We start from the raw sequence: 11,284 nt of genomic DNA, 5'->3' as shown, positions 1-11,284 counted from the left end.
TACCCTGCCAAAGGATTTGAAAGACTTTTTAGAATCAGCATTGACAATAACTCTCCAGAGCTTTGAGACAGTACATGTCATCAAAACATGGAAGGTGCAAAGGCATGGAATAGTGCATTCTTGTTTAATTTTTGATCCAATTTGCAATTTCCATTTGTCTATTTATTTGCTAAAGTTAGCAAGCTGGTGACATTATGGGTCTTAAAGTCTTATACTGCTTTTATTGTGCCTTTGTTATTTGCCAGCACATTTAAGAAAAAAAGTTACTGAAATATCATGGCTTTTCCATGGTGTCATTTCCCAGAGGATGATGTTAAGTGGTTATGTACCTTTGGACTGAATTTGTGAACAGGCTTAGCTGAACTGCAGTTTCATGGCAGAGAATAGCTTCCATTTGAGGCTGCCTAGTCATTAGAGAGCAGTATAACTTTCAGGAAGTGATATCAGAAAAAGGAAAAGAGAAGAATATATTCCCCTTTTGAGATGAAACACGGCAACAGTCCAGGTTTTATTCATGGCAAGGCTATCAACAACTGCATTAACACTGGGCCAGTCTGACAGCAAATTCTGGCATCTGCGAGTGTAGTTAAGCATGGAAATCCAGAAATTGCTGTCATAGATACCTTACTCCTCCACAGGGCGCATTGTCCTTGCCAACAGGCACAGCACTGAAATCATTGCGATGACATGAACTTTTTTATTTGTTCACTAGTTCTGTGTGCTTTGAAGGGTGCAAATTTTAATAGCACAATAAATGATAATTACTGCTAAACAAACACCGTGACCATGAAATATTAATTTTATGAGTCTGCTGTCTCACTTCCTCAAAAGAATATTAATGTTAAAAATAAACATAATTCTTTCTTTGTAGTGTCAGAGTCGTAGAGAGATGCAGCTTGGAAACAAGTCCTTTAACCAACCGTGCCATCCATCAAACACATATTTTTATGTTAATCGTACCCTAACCCATTTTATTCTCCTCACATTTCCCATTAATTCCAGCCAGACTCATCTATCTTCTTGCACACTTGGAGCAATTTATAGTGGCTAATTAACGTCCCAACACCAGTGGAACAATGAAGCTCTTTGCTCATGGAAACTCAGGTGGAACAGGCAAACTCCACACAGACAGCACCAGGGGTCAGGATTGAAGCGAGGTCACCAGAGCTTGGAATCAGCACCTCTATGAGCTGCATCATGTGCCGCTTATCATTTTCCTTGAATAATATCTATATTAATTTAACTTTGTTTCCAGAGCTTGATTTATAACTCATATTTCCTTTCTTTTGCTTCCTGCATTCCTGTCGGCATATGCCAGTGATCTTATTGTAATCTGATTGGCTAAAGAGCTCCATTGTTACTTATTCAGAAATGCAACAAATCTCCTGCTCTGAGACAGATGCTGATATAGATATATCCCCATGGATAAGCTACAGAAAACTTAGCAAGCTGATCAGTGAACTCGGTTCCTTTGTTGCTAAGAATAAAATTCTGTTGCAGTGTCATAGTGAACATTATTACCCCATGTAATACTCACTGAGTAGGGCTTGAAACACTGTTGTGTTACAGCCTGTTAAATAATCACTGCAAATGAAACACCATAGGCAACAAATCTAGAAATAAACTAATAAAACATTCATGTTTCACATTCCAAGGGCAAGATTAATCTATATTTGGAAAGGCACAGATAGAGCAGGGATAATCAGCAAGAATTTTTTGATGGGAGCTATTATCTGACAAATTTATTTGAGATTTCTTCCTCAGGAGGCAATCGGATATATTGATGAGGGCAGTGTAGTTGATATAGCCAGCAGAATCAGAATCAGATTTATTGTCAAGTCAAGTTTATTGTTGTTTAACTATAATACATGTATACCATCAACTAAGACAATGTTTCTCTGAACCAGGGTGTAACACACTGCAGTACACATAACACATAATAACTTATGAACGCAAGGATGAAATCTACAGACAGATTACACATAAAAACCAAACTAAAATGCACAAATTAAATATTGTAAGGGACCAAACAGATTATCCAGTTACACTTTGAATGCAATGAGGCAGGAGCTTCAGAAGCCTCATGGCCTGAGGGAAGAAACTGTTTCTCATCCTGACCACTCTTGTTTTCATATATCGGAGTCTCCTGCCTGATGGAAGAAAGTCAGAGAGGATGGTGGATGGATGGGTGTGATCCTTAATAATACCAAGGGCCCTGCATACACTATGCTCCTGATAATGTGCCCATTGGATGGTAGGGAGACCCCTATGATCCTCTCACAATCCTTTGTCACTGACATATGACATAACATTTGTTGTTCTACAACAGCAGTACAGTGCAGAAACATAAAAGCCAATAAATTTTAAGAACAAATAATACAAAAAAAAGTATTATTGGGTTCATGGACTGTTCAGAACTGTGATGGCAGAGGGGAAGAAGCAGTTCCTAAATTACTGAGTGTGGGTCCTTAGGCTCCTGACCCTCCTCCCTACTGTTAATAATGAGAAGGCACATTCTGGCTGACAAGGGTCCATAATGATGGTTGCTGCCTTCTTGAGGCATTGCCTCTTAAAGATGTTTGTGATAGTGGGGAGATCCATGATGGAGTTGGCTGCGTCTATAACCCCTGCAGCCTCTTGTAATGCAGCCTATGCGTTGCAACTTCCATACCTCAAAGTCAAAGTCAAATCAAATATAATAACAAATTACATATATGTCACCATATACTAGCTTGACATTAATTTTCTTGCAGGCATTTAGAGGATAATGAAATTCAATAGAATTTATGAAAGCCTGTACATTAACAAAGACGGACAAACAATCAATGTGCAGCTAATAATGTAATTAGTTAGAATGGTCTCCACGTTACTTCTGCAGAAATCTGCAAGAGTCTTGATTGACATACCAAATCTCCTCAAACTGCCTATAAAGTAGAGCCATTAGTGTGCCTTTCTTGTCATTGCATTGATGTTAGACCCAGAATAGATCCTCCAAGATGTTGCTGCCCAGGATTAAAAGCTGCTCACCGTTTGGATCACTGACATCTCAATGAGGGATAGAGGTATGTCCTTCTGACTTCCCCTTCCTGAAGTTCACAATCAGTTCATTAGTCTTGCTGGTTCTTGCAATATGCCTCAACCAGCCAATCCACCTCTCTCATCTTATAACAACTTATGACTGTGTGGCTATCACAGCTCCAATGCCAATTCAAGTTTGCCGGAGACACCAAAGTTCAGAAAGTTCAAAGAAAATTTATTATCCAAGTACCCATATATGTCACCATATAAAACCCTGAGATTCATTTTCTTGCAGGCATAGAATAATAACCATAATGCAATCAAGGAAAACCATGCCAACTTGGGTGTTCAGCCAGTGTACAAAAGGCAATAAAGTGTGAAAATACAAAAAAAGATAAATAAATAAGCAATAAATATTGAAAACCTGTGATGAAGAGCCCTTGGAAATGAGTCCATAGGTTGTGGGAACATTTCAATGATGGAGCAAGCAAAACTGAGTGAAATTATCCTTCTCGGCTCAAGAGCCAGATGGTTGAGGGGTAATAACTGCCCCTGAGTCTGGTGGTGAGAGTCCTGAGCTTTTTTTAAAATCTTCTTCCTGGTACCAGCAGCAATAAGAGAACATGTTCCGGGTGGTGGGGGTCCCTGATGTTGGGTGCTGCTTTCATGCAAAAGCATTTCATATTGACGTGGAGGACTTTACCTATGATTGACTGGGCCTTAACCATTACTTTTGTAGTATTTTCCATTCAAAAGCATTGGTGTGTCCAAACCAAGCTGTGATGCAACCAGTCAATATACTCTCCACTATACATCTATAGAAGTTTGTCTTGCCAAATCTTCACATACATCAAGATGCTCTTTAAATTCCTCTTTGCTATCATTTCAGAGAACCTGTCCTGGGCCCAGCAGGAAAGTGTAATTATGAAGAAAACACAGTAGTACCTCTACTTACTTAGAAGTTTGTGAAGATTGGGCATGACATCAAAAACTTTGACAAAAGTCTCTGGATATGTGTTGGAGAGTATATTGACTGGCTGTATCACAGCCTGCTATGGAAGCACCAATGCCGTTGAAGAGAAAATCATACAAAAAGTAATGGATATGGACCAGTCCATCATGGGTTATCGCAGATAAGCAGCATTCGTCAACAGGGACCTCCACCATCTAGGTCATGCTCTCGTCTCACTTCTTCCATTATGAAGAAGGTAAAGGAGCCTCAGGACCCACTCCACAAGGTTCAGGAGCAGTTATTACCCCTCAGCCATCTTGAACCCTCAATTTACTTGAACCAAAGGGGATAACTTCACTTAACTTCAAGCTCCATCACTGAAATGTTCCCACAACAGATAGATTCACTTTCAAGGACTCTTGATCTCATGTTTTCAATATTTATTGCTTACTTATTACCATTATTATTGTTGTATTTTTGTTTTTCTCAGCTCAATCAGGTAAAACGTAAGGTATGGGCATAGACAAGCACACTCATTTCTCAACTGCCTAAGAACTTACTGTCTATTCCAGTGGTGTTTAGTATTGTAGCTTTCTGAAGATTAACATAGATTTTGTTGTGTAGACCTAATTATTTAATGCTATTGTGTAGTGATTTTGGAATGATACCGGTTGTAGATTTTACTATTGGTACAGTGTACCCTGTTCATGTTCCATAGTCCTTCAATTTCCTCTTTCAATTCAGAATATTTCTGGAGTTTTTCACATACTGATTTCTGTATGTTATGTGTGTATGGAATGGCTATACCCATTAAGTAAGTTGTCCTTGCTTGTTTATCCTTTAAATTTATATCCAGCTGGTAACTATGGATGTTCCTATCTGTAATTACGGATCAGTTATAATATAATTAGTAGGATTTTGAGTCTAAACCAGGATCAGGCTAGTATTTATAGTAAAGTATGGTGTCTTTTATGAGTTTGTATTTTTAAGCAAGATTTTGGTGAATTATGTTTGCTACTTGATTGTGCCTGTGTAAGTAATCAGATTGAGTTAAACTGCTGCAAGATCCTGTAATGTGTGGGGTTGTTTTTGGCTTCTCTTGATGTTTTCTGCATTTATCATCTTGAATGTGTTGGTCCATTACCATGTATTTTTGATCATTTATTGTGTTAAGCACCTGGGTCCTGTATGCCACAAGGGATGTCTCAGCTTATGAGAAGAGGTCTCCAACTCTGAGCCAGGCATTCAATGCTTCCTTGTTGACATGCAGTTTGCTCAGGTCATGGGTTTGTTTTCTATGGAGGGGTGTGCTTTTCTATTAGCTTCCTTTTTCTTCAATACTGATAATATCTTCACCTGTCTGGGTTGTGCTTTCCTTTAATTTTAATGGTATGTACTTCTCAGAATTGCACAGCCTTGCCTGGAGTGCTGAATACTGTTTTCATTGATGAAAATATATCCATACAAGTTTTATCTGACTGTTGTGTAATTTTTTTTATGTCTGTTATTCCTCTTTCTCCTTCTATTGCAGGTAGTGTTAATCTAAGTGTGTTCAAGAATACATAGTGTTTTCTAAAATTTGTCATTTCAGTTCTTACTTTTTTTGTAAATTTTCCAGATTAGTTTCAGACCAAAATATTATGTCAAAAGGATATATTATTATGAGTATAGCAAATGTGTTTATTGCCTTTGTTATATTTTTACTATTGAAATCTGTTTGGCAGATTTTCTTAAGTAAATTCTGTCAAAAGTTTTTCCTTTATCACAGTATGATCTATTTTCTTTGCTTGTTGATATCCTAGATACTAATATGTTTCATATTCATCCATGGGTTGTATTGTATCCTACTGATCTGTTTTATATTCTATTAACTCTGTTGCACCCTTGTTTATGTTTGATGTTCTGTACTTACCTTGTCCAAAGTTCATGTTTATATCTTTTGGAAAATAGTTCTATTTTTGAATGTATTGGTTTAGCTTTAATGATGAAGGAGCTTATAATTTTAAATCACCCATTTATCGGTGTTTAAAGGTATAATTCTTTTGGTTGTTTCTGAATCGATAACCCTATGTTCATCCAATTCAGTAAATTAGAGAGTGGTTTTAAAGTAAGACAAATCCTTAGTGGGCTTAGAGAGTCACACTGAAAAAATGCCTCACTTTATATTGATAATGTTATTTGTTCTTTTTGTTTGTTAATTGATAGGTTAAAAAAAAAGGATCTAGTGCTTTCTTGGTGTTTATGACGAGTAAACTCTTCTTGGGCTTCCAGCAGGTACAGGTATCAATTATAACCAGCCTTTCAATGTCAAACTCTGTCATTGAGAAGATGATGGCAGAGTTTGTCACAAAACGTCAGTTATAATCAATACGTACCTGGCTGAAAGCCTGAGAAGAGTTTAATAGATGTTGTAGGAATTTCACAAATATTGGGTGTTACTGATATATATTAAAAACTTCTATAAATCATGAGTATTATTATTATTGTATTCATGATTTTTTTTCTCAGCTCAAGCTAGTAAAACCTGAGGTACAGGCATAGCCAAGCACACTCCTATATCAATTGCTAGGAGCTTTTGCACTATTCTCGTAGTGTGGATCTCTGGAGATTTACATTGATATTGCTGTGTAGCCCTGGTTGTTTATAGCTGTTGTGTAGTGACTTTGAGATGATGCCAGTTGTAGATCTTACTACTGGGATAATGTATACCCTGTTCATGTTGCATAGTCTTTCAATTTCCTCTTTTAATTCAGCATACATCTGGTTTTCTTCACATTGATTTCTGTATGTGTGTACGTGTGTATGTGTTTGGAATGGGTGTATTTATTAGATGTCGTTCTTTCTTAATTATCCTGTATTATTATAATTGGATAGTTATAATGGACTTCATATCTGTAATCACAGATTAGTTATAATATAATTTGTGGAACTCTGACTCTAAAACTGGATCAGGCTTGTATTTATAGTAAGGTATTGTTTCTTTTATGAGTTTGTATTTTAAAGCAAGATTTTGGTGAGTGATGTTTGCAACTTGATTGTGCCTGTGTAAGTAATCAGATTGAGTTAAACTGCTACAGGATCATGTAATGTGTTGGATTGTTTCTGTTATCTCTTGGCATTTTCTGCATTTATCATCACAGATTTGTACGTCGATTATTATGTATTTTTGATAATTTTTTTCTGTTACGTGGTCTTGGATTGCCACAATATTATTATTATTATTTCTTTCTTTTTGTCAAATTAACAAATTAGATCCAGAATTGACTTGGTAATATGATACAAAGGGTGATGGTAAAGAGAAACTTGTGACCAGCTATGTGCTACTGTGATTTGTTATATACATTAATGACTTTAATAATGAGGAAGGTAGTGTTGGGTCATTGGATAACATTGATCAGCTAATAAACTGGGCAGAGCAATAGTTGATAGAATTTAATCCTGATAAGTGTGAGGTGATGCATATTAAGGGTCAACCAATGCAAGAGAGTATTGAGGAACAAAGGGATTTTGCTGTACAACAAGGACCAAAGAGCTAAGTACCAGAGGTGAGGTGAGAGTGATAGCTCTCGACATCAAAGCAGCATTTAACCAAGTATGGCATCAAGATGACCTAGCTAAAATTGAGTCAATGGGAATCAGGGGGAAATCCTCCACTGGTAACTCACCTCCTGACTCCTCAAAGCCTGTCCACCATCTACAAGACTCAGGTCAGGAGTGTAATGGCATACTCACCACTCACCTGGATGACTGCACCTCTATCAACACTCAAGAAGCTCGACAGCTTCCAGCACAAGGCAGCCCACTTTGGTACTCCTTCCAAAAGCGTCCAATCCCTCCACCATCAATGAACAGTTGCAGCAGTGTGTACTATGCACTGCAACAACACGCCAAAATTCCTAAGGCAGCACCTTCCAGACCCATGACCACTACACCTAGAATGACGAGGACAGCAGATACCTGGGAACACCACCACTTGGAAATTCCCCTCCAAGCCACTCACCAACCTGACTTAGAAACATATTGTCGCTGGGTCAAAATCATGGAATTCCCTCCCAGACAGCATTGTGGGTGTACCTACACCTCAGGAACTGCAGCAGTTCAAGAAAGCAGCTCATCACCACCTTCTCAAAGGGACCTAAGAATGGGCACTCAATGCTGGCTTAGCCGGCGACACCCACAGCCCATAAATGAATAAATAAAATATATAAAGTCCAAAGATTCCTGAAGGTAACAACACAGGTAGATAGGAGAGTGAAAAAAATGATACAGGAGGCAATCCTTTGTTAGCTGGGGTATGGAGTCTGAGACCAGGGAGATTGTGATACGTTGTGTAGGCCACAGTTGGATTATTGTGTGCACTCTGGCTGCCACACTATAGGAAGAACATGGATGCTCTGGAGAACGTGCAGATGATATTCATCAGGACATTTCCAGTGTTGGAATATTTCAGTTATGAGTTGGTTTCCTCAGAGCAGAGCGGCTGGGAAGATGTGATAAAGGTATATAAAATAATGAGGGACATAGATAGTAAGAGGTTTTGGCCATGGAAGATGTGCCAAAGACTAAGACCACAGGATTGTAAGATTTAAGAACAGAACTAATAAACTATCACGTCTGTTTTGCCATACAATTTATTTTTCTTCAATCCCATTCTCCTGCCTTCTACCCATAATCCTTAACCCCCCACCTTTACCAATCAAGAACCTATCAGTCTTTTTGACTGAAATACACCAAAATACTTGTCTGCTTTAGCCCATCATTTTCTCTCTGTTGATGATGGTTCACAGGACTGTATTTAGCAGAATTTCCTCTGCTGCCTTTCTTGAAAAGGGGGAAATAATTTAAACGTTTTCCAGTCATCTGGTACTGCACTTGTGGCCAGTGAAGTTTTAAAAATCCCAGGCAGGACTCCAGCAAACTCTTCTCTGGTCTCCCTAGGGATAAATCTAATACAGTCCTGGGGATTTATCTAAGCCCACTAAGGCATCAAGTACTTGCTCTTTCATTTATGAAAAGTTGCACTGGAATTTCACCTTCCCCTTCTCTGAATATAGACCATGTACAGACAGATGGAATTAGTTTGGATTAGCATCTTGGTTGGTACAGACATCATGTGCTGCAGGGTTGCTTCCATGCTGTACTCTTATCTGTTCTATGTTGAAAAATTGGCAAAGGGTGAAATGGACTTTCGCATTCGGGGACGACGTACTAGTGGATAATGCTGTTTTGCAGTGATGTTCCCTAAAGGTCAGTTTTGTGTCTAACACAATTTAGAATGTATGAAGAGAATTATCAGATCTACAGATGACATAACATTTGACATAGTGAATAGATAATGATGATACTTATAGGCCACAGGATGGTGAACTGAGCAAGTGAAAGCCATATTGAGTTAAATACTGAAAATGTGAAGGAATGCACTTTGTGATATGCACTCTTTGTGGCTAGAGTTGAGCCACCTGCATGTGCTTCTAACTTCAGAGAGCATTTGGTGAGAAGCAGCCTGCTTCCCAACCATGATGCCTTGCATGGTGCCCTGCCTTCCTCAGCATAAACAAGCCCCATCCACAAAATAACAGGAAAAAATCATCGCAGTTTGACTAAGCTAAGTCACTTTGCTTGACCGGATGTCAAAGCTATCAAAAGACCCAACACTATCAGTGAATATCAGTGTTTTCAAATTCAAGGGCACGTTAGCTACTAAAAACTATTAAAAATTAAATACATTCTTGTTTTTAAAAAATAGCAAAAGCTTCATCAGTAAAAGAACACTTTTAGAAGTTTAACAAAACCAAGTTAAAACAATTTAATTAATGAATATTTACTTGTTGCTCATCCCTGAGGTGTAGGTGAGTGGTGGAATCTGGGAAAGTGTGGTGAATAATGAAGAACTATTGTAGGGTAACTATGTCGTTACTTGATTGTCGGTGCAAATTCAATGGACCAAAGTACCTGCTTCCATGCTGTATCATTCTATAATATAATGACTGATTCCATGCCATTGAGATCAATGAAGAACTTCCTGCATTACATTCATTACATGCCGATTATTCAAGTGGATTTCCTGCTGTGTGTGGTACATAATTGTTACAACTTCACACTCCATGCTGTCTTCACTGTCAATAACACCAGCATGAAGAATACCTTGACTAGAGGTAAGAAGTTTAAAACAAAATTCTGTCCAGTGATCCTGTCTGTGCACCACTTGTAGTATTTATGAATTTTCTCCATCCTGAAGTTAGGAATGAGAGACCTGGCCAGTTCTACCAGACATTGGCTCTAAAAAATGAATCTATTTTTATAAAGGTAGGATTAGTCAAAGTCCAACTGCACTGCAGACGTCAAATGTTTTCCTTAAACCTGCAACTTTTTTTCCTGGCTTTAAGCAAAAAAAGAAAAATAAAATGAAATCAAGATGTTAAAACTGAAACAAGAATGTGCTCTACACCCAGAAAGTGTGCCTGGTGATGAACTGCGGCCTCAAACATCAGCAAGCTGTCAGAAAAGAATGCCGTATAATTCTGGACCCTTTTAATTAGGCTACTGAATTTTGTGTTCAGTGAGAATAAAATGCTACACATGTCGCTCCTTTCGTGGCAATATAATTAAATTTCAAGAAAGTTAAATAAACATAATCTTAATGAGACAAAGCCATAATCAGGTAAATCAGACCATCAAAGATAAAATTCCAGAATTGAAGAAAATATTGCATAATTTTTTTTTCAAAAATCAGAGAACATTACAGACAATTTTCTTTATTTAACTTCCAGAATCTGGGGATTCTGGGCAAGACCAACTTTAATGCCCATTTTCTTGAACTACTGCAGTCTTCCTAAGTCCTCCAACTTTTGACAGTCTTATGGTAGACTGGTCCAGAAGACAAGTTGACATGGGATCCAGAGAGGTCTTCCCCATTAAATACAAAATTATTTTGGTGGGAGGAGCCAGAATGGAAGTTTTTTTCCATAGATTGGAAGCTTGTAACCAGTTGTGTACTGCAGGGATCGGTTCTGATTTCCTGCCTCCTTTTACTTATCAAGGACATTAGAGATCTGAATGACAATTTAGGATGCACGATTATTGGTTTTATGAATGACAACAAAATTGATGGTATGGTGAACAGTTAAGGAGGATGTCTAAGGATACAACAGGATCTAGATCAACTGGGAAAGTGGATAAAGCTTCTATGCTGTATATCTCCCTGATCCTATGAATAAGGATACTCCCATAAGGCCTTTGTAAGGAGTTCCTGAATTTCAACGCGGTGATGATTCAAAGTCAGGATGTTGGGTAATTTAGAGGGCAACCTGCACT

This window comes from Hypanus sabinus, chromosome 12 (genome assembly GCF_030144855.1).
Source record: "Hypanus sabinus isolate sHypSab1 chromosome 12, sHypSab1.hap1, whole genome shotgun sequence".
In the NCBI taxonomy this organism is placed as follows: Eukaryota; Metazoa; Chordata; class Chondrichthyes; order Myliobatiformes; family Dasyatidae; genus Hypanus; species Hypanus sabinus.
Note: the sequence above shows the minus strand (reverse complement) of the source record.